This window comes from Solanum stenotomum, chromosome 3, assembly GCF_019186545.1.
Source record: "Solanum stenotomum isolate F172 chromosome 3, ASM1918654v1, whole genome shotgun sequence".
Lineage (NCBI taxonomy): Eukaryota > Viridiplantae > Streptophyta > Magnoliopsida > Solanales > Solanaceae > Solanum > Solanum stenotomum.
Genome location: NC_064284.1, coordinates 10,741,453 through 10,761,265, shown reverse-complemented (window position 1 = coordinate 10,761,265; position 19,813 = coordinate 10,741,453). Strand labels below are relative to the sequence as shown.

Here is a 19,813-nt window from a genome sequence, read left to right as displayed (position 1 = left end):
GTTAAAGAAAATAAAATAATACTCCTTATGTGCCTATTTATGCATCACTATTTCGTTTTTAGTCGGTACTCTGTCTCAATAAAAGGTAACATAATCATAATTAGAACAATTTAAGTATGAAATTTTCTTTTTATTATAGTTATAAAAATATCTAAGATTCATTTTAAACCACAATATTGGGAAGTATTATTCGGTGGCATGTATTGGTGACAAAGATAAGTAATCTGCATAATATGTATAAGCACGTAGGTTCGAGTCATCAAAGGAACAAACAAAGAGGTGGAAACGCATAAAAGGGGTAAAAAAAAGTACAAATGGAGAGAACAAAAACTCCTAATACTAACTAGAGTATGGAGTGGCCACTACTAGCAGAGGTGATTTCCTACGAACAGTGACGCCACTGCGTTCGGTCATATCCAAATCCTGGGGTAATGCAAAATTGAACTTGTGCACAATCCTTGCTAAAGCTAGCTCAATTATTACAACAGCAAAAGCAGTTCCTGGGCGGCCTCTTCTGCCTGCTCCAAATGGAATCAACTCAAAGTTTAATCCTTTGAAATCAATATTACTATTTAAGAACCTCTCTGGCCGGTACTCCTCTGGATCACCTCACGACAAAGGGTTTCTTCCAATTGCCCAAGCATTGATAATAACTTGAGTTTTTGCAGGTATGTGATAGCCAAGTAATTTAATGTCTTCTGTTGATTCTCGAGGAACTAGTAGTGGATCCGGTGGATGAAGCTTGAATGTTTCTTTGATCACTGCTTTCAAATACTGCATATTTCTTAAGTCGTCCTCTGTTACCTCTGCTTTCCCTTGGGCTAATCCTCTCACTTCATTCTGTAATTTTTCCATGGCTCTTGGATGCCTCAAAAGTTCTGTCATTATCCACTCTAAAGTTGTATATGTTGTATGTTGAATATAGTAGCTGTTATTCAAAGTTAGTTACAAGATAAACAGTGATGTCACAAAGTTAGTTAGAAAGTTGTTACGAATTAACTATGGTTAAGTTAGGGTTAACTAGTGTAGTTAGTTAATAACATATTTTAGAATCACACTATAAGTGTGTTTGTATGAACACTCTGTATTTTCTGATTCATTGTAGTATATTGAAACTTTCTTTTCTGTTTCCAATCTACAATCTATTCTTCATGGTATCAGAGCATAAGGGTTTCCATTGAAGATCTCACTGTTTTTCAGTGCAGTTGAAGAATTGCTGCATTGTCCATATAGCAGTTCAAATCGTGTGTGATTTCCAGGTGTTTATTCATGGCGCCTGATTCAAATTCAGAGATACCTACCAGTTCAGTGCAAGAAGGATCAATGGTGATTGATGCGCACCATCCTCTATATCTCCAAGCATGTGATACTCCAGGTAGTTCTCTAGTTTCCATTCAACTCACTGGTTCTGAAAACTTTTCACTATGGAGTAGATCAATAAAGATAGGATTACTAGGTAAAGGCAAACTAGGATTTGTTGATGGAAAATATCCTAAGAATCTATTTCCAGCTCCTCTACATGATCTCTGGGAGAAGTGTAACGCCATAGTTCTCTCACGGATTATGATCTCTGTTAGTAGGGAGTTACTTAGTGGAATAGTGTATGCAAGTAGTGCTCATCAAATTTGGAATGATCTCAAAGAAAGATTTGATAAAGTTGATGGATCTAGGATTTTTTTTCTTCATAAGGAAATTGACACATTGACTCAAGGAGTCTCATCAGTGGCTCACTATTTCTCTAAGCTGAAGGAATTATGGATGGAATTTGATTCTCTTATGCCATGTCCTAGTTGTGCTTGTGAAGTGTCAAAAACCTATGCTGTTCATTTTGAATATCAGAGATTAATGCAATTTCTTCTAGGGTTAAATGAAACCTATAATCAATGTAGAAGTCAGTTAATGATGATGGATCCTAGACCAAGTGTGAATAAGGCTTATTCCTTGGTAATGGCTGAAGAATGTCGAAAGGCTCTAGGCAAGTACAATATAGTTAGTGCAGAAACTACACATCCTGGACAGCTATCAGATGCAATGGCATTTTTTAGTTCTGACAAAGGTCATACTCAGTCTGGTTCAGGTTCTTCTTCTCATTCAGGATCTGGTTCCAAATCTCAGAGAGCCTCTAACAGCAACCTGTATTGTGATTACTGTAACTGGAAGAACTAGCCCTGGCCCTGTGACTGCTACTAATTTTGCAACAGGATCTTCTCCTCATAGTACAAGCGGTCATGTAGATGGTTCACATGGATCAGTGTTTGAGGGTCAAGGTTCCTCCTAGCAGCTCAGCATGCAGATCTCAATCTTATCCAAGACCTCTCTCATCAGGTGGTGGTATCTCTTATCCTACTCATGCACTTATGTCTAATGTGCAGCCATATCACTATCCATCCACACAGTGGTTCCCTCCCCTTTCTTACCTACAACAATATCAACCTTTTGACCAGAAGAATGGCAGGCCTAAGAGTGATTTCCATATGCAAGTCACAGGTATGCCTAAATGGATCATAGATTCTGGAGCTTCTAAGCATATGGTCAATGATTTTAAATTGCTCACTAACTTTACATCACTACCTAGTTGTCAAGTGGGAAATGTTTCTTTGCCAACTGGTAGTTTAGCTAAAGTTACCAATATTGGTTCTTCTCAGATTCTAATGGGAGCTGTTAATCATAATGTTCTACATATTCCTGAGTTCAAGTACAACTTGTTATCTGTTCCTAAGCTAACTAGGGAATTGAATTGTGGTGTCCTCTTTTATCCTGATTTTTGCCTGTTCCAGGACCTCTCCAATGGGAAGGTGAGGGGGATTGGCAAGTTGGAGGATGACATGTATGTTCTTCCAGTTGATCACCAGTTGAAGTCACACGGAACTTCACTATCATCTTCTATTGCAAATGTAGTGTCTGTCTCTAAGTCTACTTCCTTAATAATGCAGATAGTAGAAACTTGTCTCTATGGCATAGAAGGCTTGGCCATGTATCATTTCATACTCTTAGAAAACTTAGTTGTTTCAACAATGTATCTCCTACTTCTGATGTTCCTTGTACTGTATGCCCTTTGGCTAAACAATCAAGACTTCATTTTCCATTGAGTAATACTACAACTTCTACTTGTTTTCACACTTTGCATGCTGATGTGTGGGGTCCCTATAGAGTACCTACTCATGATGGGGAGAGATATTTTCTAACCATTGTTGATGATTGTTCTAGATATACCTGGCTGCTATTAATCAATTCCAACATTGTGGCTCTTAGAAATTTCTTTACTATGATCAAGAATGTATTCTCTGCAACTGTAAAAATATTGAGGACAAACAATGGTTGTGAATTTTTTAACTCACAAATAACTGAATTACTTCAGTCCCTAGGGGTTCTTCATCAGAGTTCTTGTGTATATACTCCCCAGCAAAATGGAGTAGTTGAAAGAAAGCACAGGCATATATTGGATACAGCCAGGGCATTAAGGTTTCAAGCCAGTCTTCCACTTAAGTTCTGGGGTGAATGTGTGCTCATTAGTGTGTATCTCATTAACAGACTTCCATCTACTATACTTAAGGGCAAAACTCCATTTGGTGTCCTGTTTCAGACCAGTCCATCACTAGATCATTTGAGGGTATTTGGTTGTTTGGCTTTTGACACTGAAGTGAAAAAGGTTGATAAATTTGCCTCCAGAGCTATTCCATCTGTATTTCTGGGCTATGCTACTCTTCAGAAGGGGTACAAGTTGTTTTCCTTGCATACCAAGGAGTTTCTGGTTAGCAGGGATGTTGTGTTTAAAGAAGAGATTTTTCCATTTCAGTGTATGGACCTTAATGTGTCCTCAATTTTTCCAGTCCTTCATCCCTCAGCACTATGTGAAAGTTCTCCTCCTATAGTTGTTCCTGCTGAATCTCCTCCTAGTAGTTCTGCTTTTGATTTGTATCATATACCTGTTGTGGAATCTACTTCGTGTGATAATACTACTCAGTCTCCTACTCTTAGAAGATCATTCAGGACTAGCAGACCACCCATCTGGCTGCAAAATTTCCTCACTTCTCAGCCTAAGTCTGGTTGTTTGTATCATGTTTCTAATCATGTCAGCTATGACAAACTTTCCAAATCCTATGGTCAAGCATTGGCTGCTTATTCAAGTAATGTTGAGCCTGTTTCTTTTGTTGAGGCTGCTGCTAATCCTCTGTGGGTGGAGGCCATGAAGTCTGAAATTTCAGCACTAGAGGACAATCAGACTTGGAGCATTGTTGATCTTCCTCCTGGTAAACAACCTATTGGCTGTAAATGGGTGTTTAAGGTCAAATATTTAGCTTCTGGGGCTGTTGAAAGATATAAAGCTAGGCTAGTAGCCAAGGGGTTCAGTCAAAAGGAAGGGTTGGATTACTCAGAAACCTTTTCTCATGTGGCAACAATGGTTACTGTCAGATCAGTTGTGGCTATTGCTGCTGATAAGCATTGGCCAATCTTTCAAATGGATGTTCATAATGATTTTCTGCATGGGGATTTGCCTGAAGAAGTGTACATGGTTATTCCTCCTAGTTTTGGCAGACATGAGGGATCTAGTAAAGTCTGCAAGCTCCATAAATCACTATATGGATTGAAGCAAGCACCTAGACAGTGAAACCTTAAGTTGACAGCAGCTTTGGCTCAATTAGGCTTTGTTCAAAGTCACTATGACTACTCTCTTTTCACCAGGCATGTAGATAAGGAATTGATAGTGGTTCTAGTATATGTTGATGATCTTTTGGTGACTGGTAGCTGCAAGAATATGATAGCTCAGACCAGGAATGACTTGAAACTCAAATTCAAGATGAAGGATTTGGGAGAATTAAAGTTTTTTCTTGGGATTGAATTTGCCAGGTCTAAGGAGGGGTATGTAATGAGTCAGCGCAAGTATGCCTTAGAATTAATTTCTGAAATGGGGTTAAGTGGAGCCAAGCCACTCTACACACCATTGGATCCTAATGTGAAACTAACATCTATTGAGTTTGACTCATATGTGCAGGGAGCAGAAACTACAGTAAAAGACAAACCTTTAGAAGACATTGGGAGGTATCAAAGGTTAGTGGGGAGACTACTCTATCTAACTATGACTAGAGTGGACATTTCTTTTGCAGTACAAACACTTAGTCAATTCATACATGCTACTAAACAATCTCATATGGAGGCGGCTTTGAGAGTCATCAGGTACATCAAGTCAGCTCCTGGCTTAGGACTGTTTATGCCTGCTCAAAGCACAGGAACTCTAACTACTTACTGTGACTCTGACTGGGGAACTTGTGTGCAAACAAGAAAGTCAGTCACAGGATATTTGGTGAAGTTTGGAGAGGCACTTATTACCTGGAAATCTAAAAAATAGGATACAGTTGCTAGAAGTTCAGCTAAAGCTGAGTTTAGAAGTATGGCTTCTGCAGTGGCAGAGATAACTTGGCTTATTGGCATCTACAAGGAGTTAAGAGTTAATATCAAGCAACCAGTGGATTTATTCTGTGACAGCAAGGTTACTATACAGATTGCAGCCAATCCCATTTTTCATGAAAGAACCAAACATTTTTATATTGATTGTTATTTTGTTAGAGAGAAGTTACACCAAGGTATGATCAAAACTCATCATGTGTCTACCAAAGATCAATTAACAGACTTGCTGACAAAAGGTTTGTGGAAAGCTTCACATGTACATTTGATGTCCAAGCTAGGCTTGAAAGACATATTTCAGCCTTTAGCTTGAGGAGGGGTGTTGAATATAGTAGCTGTTATTCAAAGTTAGTTACAAGATAAACAGTGATGTCACAAAGTTAGTTAGAAAGTTGTTACGAATTAACTATGGTTAAGTTAGGATTATCTAGTGTAGTTAGTTAATAACAGATTTTAGAATCACACTGTGAGTGTGCTTGTATGAACACTCTGTATTTTCTAATTCATTGTAGTATATTGAAACTTTCTTTTCTGTTTCCAATCTATTCTTCATTGTATCCGTACCAGCTGCAAATATATCCTCCACATTAAAAAGAAACACAATTTTAAAAAAAAAAAATAACAAACAAACTAACCATATAAGATTGTTATGCTGGAGTATGTATAAATGATTATGTGGAAGAATAACAATGTTCTAAGTCACAAAATTTTTAACTATGAAACAATTATGTTCAAAATTATACAAACAAAACACGCCAATGAGTGAATAAGTAGAGTGAAAGAGTCTGATGTTACCAAGATGATAGCTTTCAATGAATCCCTTTGGAGAAGAAAGTCAGTTTCCTTCCCATTTTGAATTTCTAGCAAAACGTCCACGAAATCTTTAGTTTCTCCCACTCTGTATTCTCTTTTCTTGTTACTAATAATATGTTCTTCAATCAGAGTCTCTAAAAATGTATCCAACTTTTTAGCTACTTTCTCCACTTTGGTGTCCAAACCAAAGATTTTATTGACCCATTCAAGCCAAGGAATATAATCCCCAACGTTAAAAGTACCGAAAAGTTGAACAAATTCTGCTAGGATGGTCTTTGCCTCTATTCCGCTTTCCCTTTCATTATATATCCTCCCTAATGCTGTAAACTTTAGTGAATTATAACTAATCAATGGAGAGAAATAACAATTTGAGAGAAACTGATTCAAGGAGAAGAAGAGAGAAAATTTTGTATTGAATTCATGAACAATGAATGAATGACTGTTACAATCTATACACCTCTACTTATATTCATTTCAAACTAAAGCAGTTAATTTAACTAACTGGCAGGTGTACATTTTTTGTTAGTGCACTACGGTGCATTTAACTAACTGTTTAACATCCTCCCTCAAGCTAGGAGTATGAAAGATATTCTTCAATCCTAGCTTGGAAACAAGGTAAGAATGTTGATTGCTTGTGAGTCCTTTGGTAAGTAGATATGTTGGCTGCTCTGTTGTGTTGAGATACACTGGTTGAACCAAATCCAAGTTGTATCTTTTCTCGGATAAAATGACAATCAATGTCGCTATGCTTGGTGCGTTCGTGAAAGACTGGATTGGCAGCAATCTGAATAGCTGATTTGCTGTCACAATGTATAGGAACTGGTAACTGCAAGGAGATCCCTAACTCCTTGAATAAGCTAACTAGCCACACAATTTCAGCTACTGTAGAGGCTAGACTCATGTATTCAGCCTCTGCTGAGCTGCGCGAGATGGTGTTGTGTTTCTTGGACCTCCACGAAATTAAGAAGTTTACATAAGTCACTAGGTATCCGGTAATGGACTTTCTAGTGTTGGTACAAGAGGCCCAATAGTATCACAGTAAGCTGACATTTGATTGGTGCTGGAAGAAGACATGAGAATTCCCAAACCTGGAGATTGCTTGACATATTTAACCACCCTGATTGCAGCCTCCATGTGAGATGTCTTTGGTTCATGCATATATTGACTGAGATTTTGCACAGCAAATCCTATGTCAGGGCTAGTTATGGTTAAGTATAAAAGTCTTCCTACCAACTTCTTATATATACCAGGATCCTTTAACAGTTTGTCAGTCTTAGATTTTTGAGGAAAATGCAGATCAAACTCAACACTGGTGAGCTTTTGATTTAGCTCAATAGGTGCTCTAACAGGCTTTGATCCTGACAACCTCATATCTGAAAGTAACTCAAGACAATATTTCCTTTGGTGCATGATAATTCCAGCCTTATTCCTAGCAAATTCAATGCCTAAGAAGTACCTTAAGTCACCCAAATCCTTGATCTTAAAGGTATCTTTAAGTATTTTCTTTGTCTCCAAAATCAATTGGTGATCATCAACATATACCAATACAACAACCAAACTAGATCCTTGGTGCTTAGTGAATAGTGAATAATCAATGTGACTCTGATTAAATCCAAAAGCATTCAAGGCTGTAGTTAGTTTTATGTTCCATTATCTACTAGCTTGCTTGAGTCCATATAAAGATATGGTCAACTTGTAGACCTTCCCCTTCCCACTTTGATGAGTAAATCCCAAGGGCATTTCCATGTACATTTCCTCATCCAAATCACCTTGAAGAAAAGCATTAAAAACATTCATTTGATGAAGTTCCCATCCTTGTGCAACAACTAAAGATATCACCACTCTAACTGTCACCATCATATCTACAGGGGAGAATGTTTCTTGATAATCTAAGCCTTCTCTCTGATTGTATCCCTTGGCAACTAGTCGAGCTTTGAATCTATCCACTTTACCATTTGCATTGTACTTTATCTTGTACACCCACTTACATCTTATAGCTTTCTTATCCATAGGCAGTTGTACAATTTTCCATGTGTGATTCTCCTCTAAGGCCTAAATTTCACTTTGTATAGCTTCAATCCATTTGCTATCTTTCACTGCTTCATAATATGTTTTAGGCTCTTGCTCTTGTGAGATCTTTGTCAAAAAACTCTTATAAGGGACTGAAATGCTAGCATAATCCACAACATCACCTATGGAGTATAAATATTTCTTAGTTGCTTTGCCAGGTAAGACATAATCTGCTTGCCAAATGGGAGGTCGATAGTCCTATGTGACTTCCTTAAACCAACATGATCATGTGCATATGGACATGGTCCTCCTCCACATGTTCTTCCTCAAATGTACATGAAGGTAGGGTTACCTCAGTAGAACCTGGTTCACTATCAGAAATCCCAGCAACAGAAATGGTTGACATTCCAACTTTATCATGATCAGAGGAAATCAATATCTCACTTTCAACATGATTAGGCATAGTGACAATAGGTGCTTGGATTTCATTTCTACCAAGATCAAGAAAGTGCATGCCCTCCTCAGAATCATCATTATGTGTTCGAAATGGGAATAAACTTTCATGAAAGATAACATCTCTGCTCACAAATATAGTCTTAGACTCCATGTCATATAACTTGTATCCCTTTTGAGTGACTGCATATCCAAGCAACACTGCCTTCCTTGCCCTAGGTGTAAATTTATCTCTATTCAAGAGATTTGTAGCAAAACAAAGACATTCCACTACTCTGAGATGATACAAAGAAGGTTGTTTATCATAAAGCAGTTCATATGGAGACTTGTTCTCCAATGTAATTAGAGGAATTATATTGATGATGTATACTGCAGTCTCCACACACTCCCCCAAAATTTGCCAGGAAGATTACTTTGTATTTTGATTGCTCTAGCAGTCTCCAATATATGCATGTGCTTCCTCTCCACAACACCATTTTGTTGTGGTGTATGAGGACAAAAGCTTTGATGTAATACCCCATTTGATGTAAACAATTCACTACATATTAAAGAATTCACCTACATTGTCAGATCTAAACACTTTAACAAGTCTGCCAAACTGTGTTTTTATCATTGATAGGAATTGTTTAAGGACTACAATCAAATCAGACTTCAAAGCAAGTAAGAAAACTCATGTCCACCTAGAATGATCATCAAGTAAAGTGACGAAATACCTCTTCCCATTGTGAGTAGGCATCTTGTAAGGGCCCCAAACATTTATGTGAACCAAATAAAAAATAGCATCTGCTTTACTATTGCTAATAGGAAAATGAACTCTAGTTTGTCTAGCCTGTGGACAAATACTACACTGTTTCAAAGTAAAATTACTACAGTCAGTGAAAGCCTTTATTCTTCTAAGTATTCCCATAGGAATGTGTCCCAACCTCATATGCCAAGGGCAGGATCAATGGCTTTCCCAACAGCAGACATTGTCCTGATTGCATTCACATTTCTTTGTTGCATCTCTTGCATTCTCAGTACATAAAGACCATCATCTATATCACCAATCCCCTTCACCTTCCCAGATGAGAGGTCCTGAAATATACAACATATGGGGAAAAAAGAAACACAACAGTTCAATTCTTTTATCAATTTCGAAATCGACAACAGATTAAGCTTGAATGCTGGCACACACAACACATCCCTAATTACTTCGCATTCATTCAACTGAACTTTTCCAATATGAAAAATGGAAGTTGAATCACCTGTTGGTAGTTGCACTTTTCCTACATTTCTCACAATGACCTCATCATGTAAGTGTTGTTTACTGCTTATCATATGATCTGTACACCCTAAGTCGACTATCCAGTTCATGAGTTTCATAGGATTACCTGCCATGTGAGCACTCCTATGTGGTTGGCTTGTGGTGTTCATGTTCAGTACATTTAGCATATGCTTTAATTGTTCTGGTGTGACCTTATTCATCAATTTCATAAGTTGATTGTAACCATTTGATCATCACACACCTTCCCTCCTATGAAAACATTAACACTCTTTTGTAAATCCTAATAGCACCCTGAATCATTTTGCACATGTCCTCCAAAAACAGCATTGGCCTTCTTCTTTGATTTGAAATCTGCAGGGTACCCATCAGTTAATAACAATTGCTCTTAACATGCATTGTAGCATGGCTATGTTCACATTTCATCAATTTGTAACATACATCCCTTGTATGACCCTTCATGCGACAGAAATCACAATAGAAATTGTTGTATCCTTTCTTTTGAAACTGTTTGGTTCCAATTTGTCTTGAAGCAAACAGAGTTGTAGTTGTTGGTTCCATTCCATCATGAACAACTCCAACAATTCCTTTTTGACTTTCATCTTGAATCACCATCGCATATGCTTGGTTAACATTAGGCAAACTACTCATCATTAAGATATGTCCCCTTGCTTGTGACTAGCTTTCATTCAAACCCATCAAAAATTGTAAACGACACTGATATTGCATTTGCTCAACAAACTCTTTAGATTTGTGACAGTCGCACCCTGGTGGAGGCAAAATTGAGTCATATTCATCCCATAGACTCTTTAACTTTGTGTAATAAAAAGAAACAGTGGAGACTCCTTGTGTTAATGTGAATATTCCCCTGTGGAGTTGATACAGTCTCGATCCATTCACTTTGTCAAAACGTTCCTTCAAATCATGCCAAACCTTGTGTGCACTTGATGCGTATAAGATTCCACTAAGCAGATCCTTGCTCACATTACATGTAAGCCATGAAATTACGATCGCATTACATCGATCCCAAATCTTCTTCAAGTCACCTTCATAATCACTCCTCGAAACTTATCCATCTACGAAACCTAACTTGTTTCTTCCTAGCAATGCTATCTCCATTGCTTAACTCTACAATTGAATTCCAACAGATAATGCTCCAGGTACATCAGAAGAGCTTAAGTAGAGCGGGTGATTGTGATTTAGAATCACCGAACCTCCCCTCGATACAGCTCCTCCCGTTCCACCACGAATTTCATCCACTGATTCATCCTCGATTGCCATTGCAGAATCTCTCGATCTACGCTCAAAAAATCCCAAGATAAATCCCTAGATTTGCTTCAAACCGCTCTGATACCATGTAAACTTCAGTGAATTCTAACTAATCAATGGAGAGAAATAACAATTTGAGAGAAACTGATTGAAGGAGAAGAAGAGAGAAAAATTTGTATTGAATTCATGAACAATGAATGAATGACTATTACAATCTATACAGCTGTACTTATATTCATTTCAATCTGAAGCAGTTAATTTAACTAACTCTAACAACTAGACTGACAGGTGTACATTTTCTGTTAGTGCACTGCAGTACATTTAACTAACTGTTTAACAAACGCCACTCTGTTAATTATGTTATTAGTCAGAAAACAACAATGATCTCTTAAATCTATCACTGAATTCGGAGAATCACACTCTTGTCTGATTTTTTCAATCATATTGGATGTTTCGTATTCTCTAATATCACGATAAGATTGGACTCTTTTGTTGCTGAGAAGGTGAAGCACAACAATGCTTTTAATTTGTCTCTAGTATTCACCATAGGGACTAAAGCCCACGTCCTTAGAGCCATAAAAGAGTCTATCAGGGAAGCCAGATTTAGGTCTGCTTGAACATACTAGATCGTCTGTTTTCATGATAGCACGAGCAGCTTCGACAGAGGAAGCAACAAGCAGAGGCTTACTGCCTAAGTGAAGTAGCATGACTGGACCATGTTTTTCTGATAGTTTATGGAGAGAACGGTGAGGAAGCGTTCCAAGTTGATGGAGATTTCCTATTATAGGAAGCTCATGAAAATTGATTCATTCTATCACCGTTTGAGGTGGATATACATGCATTGACTGATCAATTCGGGTATAACCAGTACCAATTCAGATGAAAATGGAACAATAACAGTATTATAGTAAACTCAACTAGCAATACTGGGAAGTATTATTCCATGGCATATATTGGTGCCTAAGATAAGTGATCTGCATAATATATATAAGTATGTGAGTTCGAGTCATCGAGCGGAAAAAAAAAGTGGCAACTCCTAGGGATGGGTAAAAAAAAGTACAAATGTAGTGAAGAACTGCTAATAATAAGTAGAGCATGGAGTGGCCACCGCTAGCAGAGGTGATTTCCTTTGAATAGTGATGCCATTGTTTTCGGTCATATCCAAATCCTCCGGTTTTAACCCTTCAGGTAATGAAAAATTGAACTTGTGCATAAGCCTTGCTAATGCTAGCTCATTTATCACAACAGCAAAAGCAGTTCCTGGGCAGTCCCTTCTGCCTGCTCCAAATGGAATTAACTCAAAGTTTAATCCTTTGAAATCAATATCACTGTTTAAGAATCTCTCTGGTCGGTAGTCCTCTGGATTTTCCCATGATACAGGATCTCTTCCGACTGTGCAAGCATTGATAATGACTTGAGTTTTAGCAGGTATTTGATAGCCAAGTAATTTTATGTCTTGCGTTGATTCTCGAGGAATTAGTAGAGGACCGGGTGGATGAAGCCTAAGTGTCTCTTTGATTACTGCTTTCAGATACTGCATATTTCCTAAGTCATCCTCTGTTATCTCTGCTAATTTCCCTTGTGCTAATCCTCGCACTTCATTCTGTAATGTTTCCATGGCTCTTGGATGTCTCAAAAGCTCTGCCATTATCCACTCTAGAGTTGTATATGTTGTATCCGTACCAGCAGCAAATATATCCTACGCGTTAAGATTGTTATGCTGGTGTATCTTTAAATGATTATGTGGAAGAATTAACAATATTCTAAGTCGCCAAACTTTTAACTATGAAACAATATGTTTAGTACGAATTATGTTCAAAATTATACTAACAAAACACGCCAAATAGGGAATAAATAGTGTGAGAGAAGCTGATTTTACCAAGAGGATAGCTTTCAATGAATCCCTTTGAAGACGAAAGCCAGTTTCCTTTCCATTCTGAATTTCCAGCAAAACATCCACGAAATCTTTAGCTTCGCCGGTACTGTATTCTTCTTTATTGTTCCTAATAATGTGTTCCTCGATCACACTCTCTAAAAATGTATCCAATTTTTGAGCTACTGTCTCCACTTTGGTGTCTAAACCAGTGATTTTATTGACCCATTCCAGCCAAGGATTAAAATCCCCAACGTTAAAAGTACCCAAAAGATGAAGAAATTCTGCTAGGATGTTCTTTGCATCTATTCCACTTTCCCTTTTATTATATATCCTCCCTAAGGCCACTCTGCTAATTATGTTACCAGTCATAAAACAAAAATGATCTCTTAAATCTATCACTGAATTTGAAGAATTAGAATTACACTCTTGTCTGATTTTTTCAATCATATTCGATGTTTCTTCTTCTCTAATATCACGATAAGATCGGACTCTTTTGTTGCTAAGAAGGTGAAGCACGACAATGCTTTTAATTTGTCTCCAGTATTCACCATAGGGACTAAAGCCCACGTCCTTAGAGCCGTAAAAGAGTCTATCAGCGTTTATATATCACACATATGACCTGCAATATTCGAGTGGCAAATTTAAAAGTCATAATTATCTATTGAAGTCAAGTTAAGGATCATGTTAATGTATTATGTCTTTATTATTTATTACCAATTTTTATTTTATTATTAATATAAAAAAGAATAAGTACAATGTCATATTATCATTTAGGGAAAATAGAATGGGTTTCACAGCGGTGTTCATAGAACGATAGTGGAATTTTTAGTTTGATAATATATATAGTAATATTTTTTAAAATATTATATTATTATCATATAAATTTATTGAGTGTGACTAAATTTTGATAAAGTAGAGTATGATAAGTTGATAATATATCATGTTTGTTTTAATTGTTATTTAAATTTTATTGTATTGTATTGTATCACTTAAAATCATTGTTAAGTTTGATAATATTTATAGTAATATTTTTTAAAATATTATATTATTATCATATAAATTTATTGAGCGTGACTAAATTTTGATAAAGTAGAGTATGATAAGTTGATAATATATCATGATGTAATAATGAAAAGACTCATTTTATGTAACGATCGAATTAGTGTAATCGTGTCATTATTTTATTATTTTCTTCTTCTTCTTTACTAATTATTTACTAATTCTATTTAATTTTTTATCCTACTTTTTCATAGTATAGCTCTTTCCATACCATAATTTCCTTATAGATTTATCATCAAAATATGAAAATGTGTTATTATGTAATGTTAAAGAACAATACTATTTATTTAAATATTAGGCTTAAGTCATCTGTGGCCCCTTAAAGTTGTCTGTATAATTCACTTAAACATCTTAACAAACCTTGTTTCCTATTAGACACTCCAATCTTAAAAAGTAAGTTCATATTGAACATTTTTCTGACACTTAATCTAAAGAGAATATGTGTGTAATACATATGCATATGATGTGGCAAAATGATGAGTCAAATGAAGACACGTGTCATTTTAATTTAAAATAATCATAAAAATGAATTTTGAATATAACAAAATCCTAAAAGAAAATACTTTAAACTATAAAATAAATAAATTATACACCCGCTAACCCCACCCCCGCACCCCACCCCGCACCCACCTCAAACCTCTCCATTTCTTCTCTATCCCTAACAGTTGCCTTGTCCACCATTCTTAACTTCCATTTAGAAAAATTAGAGTTTTAACATATGTTATGAATGAATTTATCATTTTTATTTCTCTGTATGCCTTCTTTCTTATTTACATTTAAATTGATGGTGTTTTCTTAAAAGATTCATTTTTTTAATTTTGATTTCAATATTTTTGTTCGATTTGTGAGGAAGATCGGGTGTGTGTGGGGAGAGGTGAAGAGGGAGAGAGTAAATATTTGAATAATGATCTCCATCTTTTCCGACAAAGTAGATATAGATGGTCTCCATTTTTTCCGACAAAGAAGACAACATAATAACTCCATTTTAACTACAAAGAACTGGTGATCTCCATCTTTTTTTTCCTGGAAAAAAGAAGACGGAAGTAGACAATAATTAGATGATTTTTTTTTCTTCAGAAAAGGAAATTTGCAGGGAAAAAATGGTGATGGATTGTATTGAAGAAGTGGTTGCAGTAGATGTGTGGTTTTGAAAGAGAGGAAGAAGAAAAATATTGTTATTTTTTAAAAAAAATAATGAGAAATATAAAGAAAAAATTGAAAAGGAAAAGGAAAAACGTTAAAATATTGATTTCACACGCTCATCAAGATGTGAGCTACATTTTTTGTGCCTTTTGTGACTTGATATGCTAGACTTTGATGTTGTTTTTAGTATGAATGAGCTTCATTGTTGTTTTATATTATTGATGGTAGAACGCTACTTGGCCATTTTGAGTTTTGGGTAAGTTGAAATATTTGATGAATAGGGTGTTTGGAAGATACCTTGGGATATCCAATTAGTAGACTCCTATAAAGAGTAGTAGTGTAATTCACCATGGTTTAGAATCCTCTTGTGTGATGGATGTGAAAGCTTACTGATGATTAGATCCAACCTTAGAATTGAAAGAGATGGTGCTTAGAAAGTCCACCAAGGCTTACTCCCAAGGGGGAGATGGTGTGCATATGTGTGGCCATGATTTCTATATATGCATGTTCATGAAAAATCTTAAGTCTTAATTGGAATGACTTATGTGAATTGTTTTCCTCATGTTAGAGTGCATTGAGTTGAGCTGCCTATAGAACTTCATGAGATAAATAGATGAACATGTCGTAGCTAAGAGTTGAGATATTCCTCCTTGGATGTATGCTTGAGTATAGAATGAATATAGGCTCCATCAGTGTATGTTGAGCATGTTTTAGCTAGGATATTGTAGTTCCTTCTTGAACATGACTAGTTATGAGAATTTCATGCATTTTTGGGTTGTTAGATGTAGTTCCTACTTCCTTGTGTAAGTAAATTATGCGGACAACTTTAAGGGGGCGCAAATGACTTAAGCTTAAATATTACTCCCTCTGTTTCAAAAAGAATGACCCACTTTCCTTTTAGGTCTGTTTAAAAAGAAAATTACCTCTTTTTTTTTTGTAACATTTTAATTTCAGTTTTTCACGTGACATGTTTAAGACCACAAAATTAAAGGACAATTTTGTACATTTGACATAACGTTAATTTAGGACCATAAGATTCAAAAGTCTTCTTTATTTTTTCTTAAACTCCATGTCAAGTCAAATTAGGTCACTCTTTTTTAAACGGAGGGAGTATGTTACTGCCGATTGCAGATTGTCTAGCCACTTTGAAGGATAACAAATCTGTCTATCTGTCTACATTTTATATTAAAGTATGAAAGTTATTGAATGGACTTTTTGTCCTTTTTAAAAAAATAAATTATAATAGATAAAATTATTATTAATTATTATTATTATTATAAGGGAAAAATTCTAAATTATAAGAAGATAATTAATTGCCTATTTTAATATTAGCAGAATAATTTTTTTTCTTTTTAGTGCAAAATCCTTTTAAGTGGAAAATTCATTAGACGTAGAATTTATTATACGCAGTAATATTTTATTGCAAAATCTAAAAACTACTTACAATTTAAATTCATTTTATATAGATTTTATTTATTCAGCTTTAGGAATCACTTTAGAATTAGGTTTTCTTTAACCAATTACGGAATATTACATACGTATGTCTCTCTTTATTTAGGTTTTAGACCATTCTTCAAAAAAAAAAAAAAAAAAAAATTATATCAATACTTTGTTACTTAAATAATTATTTTTTACAATTTTGGTTTTGAATAAAAATTTCATAACAACAAATTTTAATGAAAAAATCAATAAGATTGGTTAGGTGACACTAACAAAGATTATCATACAATGATAAATAGTCATTTCTACTTAATTAGAGAGCTCAAGTTTAAATCTCCTTAAATACAAAATCGCCTTTTTACTTTGATTTTAAAAAATCTTAAAAGTCCAAATTTACCTCATTAATCTCAAATGTCACTACTCACTCTGTTCCATCATACTTGTCAACAACCTTTGTCAGCCAAGTATTTCTAGCACGTGCCTTTTCCCCTCCCTTATTTATGGACTTTTTCTTCTTCTTCTTTTTTTTCCTTTTTTGGGATGGCGCCAAATTTGCACCTTAAATTCTTTTTGGTAACTATGGTAAAAGATTACCATTATCATCAAAACCAGTATAAATAAAGAGCACCTATACTTGGTAACAGAGATTAGGCCTCCTACAAAGTAAAAAACTTAAGTACAAAGTAGTTGAACAAAACTCCTACAATTTTGTGTTTTCTTTGAACTACTAAGTAATTGTAATTTCTCCATAATCTCCTTTTTGATCTGTGTTGCTGCCTACAGTCTTGCCTTTGAACTTTTTCCAATTCCTGGCTCTCCATATGTGATATAAGATTGCTCCACAAGTAGCCGCAATAGTCTCCTTCTTAAATTTCTTCCAGTGCATCAACATTATTCTTTTCAGTGTCTACTTGATCCCATTGTTTTGCAACTCTATTCCTATCCATTGTTTCACCTCTTTCCATATAGCCTATGCCCACTCACACTTCACGAATAAGTGCATTGTAGTCTCCATGACCTTCTTATCACAAAGGCAGCAATCAGTGTCCTCCACCTGAATGTGTAGTTTCAGTTTCCTCTCCTGCGTAAGTAATCTTCCTTGTACAGCACGTTATGAATCTATGTTTAGGTAGAGCCATAGAGGTCCATACTAGCTCAACAGTTCTCATACGTGATTGTTGGCCAATTAGTGCCAAGTAACGGCTAGTGATGGAATATTTCCCAGTTTGTGTGAGCATGTATCTTCCTTGGTTATACCAACCAAGCATTTGGACCTTGATTGCATTTAGCTTCTTCCAATACCAGCTACAATCTGCAGGTGTTTTATGATTCCATATTGTTGAAAATAGTTATTTCAACAGAATTTTACATCTATGTCCATGTAATATTAGTCCCACACGTCAATTCTATCACACTTTGTTGAGGGGAAAAAACACACACTGTCAAATTGATATACAAGGCTTCTTTTCGCAATCAATTATATACTTACGATCTAATTATAGAGAAGCTTTAGTTGGATGGTGAAATATCAAACGTCAACAAGTAACACATCTTATGGTCTTATACGTGTAAAATAGCTTGATGTTTTTGGCATAATAATATTATCTACAGAACATGTTAAAACAGGAAATTTTGCATACAAGAACATGAAAAAAAAAAAAAAAAAAACCTAACAACTTTGTAGACTCGTACAATTAATTATTACATATAGTGAAATTATTAACTAGACAATGGAGTAGCCACCACAAACAAAGGTAATTTCCTACGAACAGCGAGCCCATTGCATTCAGTCATGTCCAAATCCTCCCCTTTTATCCCTTCTGGTAATGCAAAATTGAATCTATACATGAGGTTTGCTAATGCTAGCTCATTCACCATTATAGTGCATATTTCCTAAGTCATCCTCTGTTATCTCTGTTTTCCCTTGGCCTAATTCTCGCACTTCATCCTCTAATTTTTCCAGAACTCTTGGATGCCTCAAAAGCTCTGTCATTGTCCACTCCAAAACTGTATATGTTGAATCTGTGCCGGCAACAAATGCATCCTATCCAATGTTAAAAGTACCTACAAGTACAAGAAGTTCTTCTAGGAGAGCCTTAACAGCTATTCCACTTTCCCCTTCATTATATGTCATTCCTATGTTCACTCTGCTGATTATGTTATTAGTCATACAACTTAAAACATCTCTCAAGTCTATCACTGAATCACACTGTTGCCTAATTTTATCAATCATGTTTGATGTTTCTTCTTCTCTCACATGACGATATGATTGGACTCTTTTGTTACTGAGAAGGTGAAGCACCGTGACGCTTCTAACTTGTCTCCAGTATTCACCATACGGACTAAAGGCCACGTCTTTGGAGCCATAAAAGAGTCAATCACCCATGCTAGATTTAGGTCTATTTGACCAAACGAGATCGTGAGTTTTCATGATATCGCGAGCAGCATTGACAGAGGAAGCAATGAACACTGGCTTAGTGCCAAAGTGAAGTAGCATGAGTGGACCATATTTTTTGGATAGTTTATGGAGAGAACGGTAAGGAAGCGATCCAAGTTGATGGAGATTTCCTATGATTGGAAGCTTTCTTGGAGATGGTGGTGACAACTATTTGAAGTAGAAAAGAAGCATTTATGAAGAAAGAAAAACAGAGGAATTAGAAGATAATGCCAGGTAAGATCCATTATTTTTTAGATAGGAATATTGATGAGGAAATAGGTGTAAGAGCCTGTTTGGATGGGCTTTTAAGCTGGTCAAACTGGCTTAAAAATCAGTTTTTGACTTATTAGAGTGTTTGACAACTATCAAAATGACTTATTTTAAGTCAAAAATGACTTATTTTAAGCCAAAAGCTAAAAGCTTGGGGAGGGGAACTTTTTTTTTTTTTTAACTTAAAAGCCCTTTTATGTTGACCAAGTATATTACCTTTTTGCCCTTAATTCTTTTATACAATTTCCAAATTGCCCATATTGAATTATTATTATTATTATTATTATTATTATAATTATTATTATTATAATTATAAATATTATTATTATTACTATTACTATTATTATTTTATTATTTTATTATTATTACTATTACTATT

The 19,813-nt window shown here is 35.5% G+C and overlaps 2 pseudogenes; both read right to left on the bottom strand.

Annotated features, from left to right (window-relative positions):
* Nucleotides 1–339: 339 nt before the first annotated feature.
* On the bottom strand, nucleotides 340–12,051 carry LOC125858654 (cytochrome P450 71A4-like; annotated as a pseudogene).
* A 105-nt stretch (nucleotides 12,052–12,156) lies between these two features.
* On the bottom strand, nucleotides 12,157–19,409 carry LOC125860359 (cytochrome P450 71A4-like; annotated as a pseudogene).
* Nucleotides 19,410–19,813: the final 404 nt, after the last annotated feature.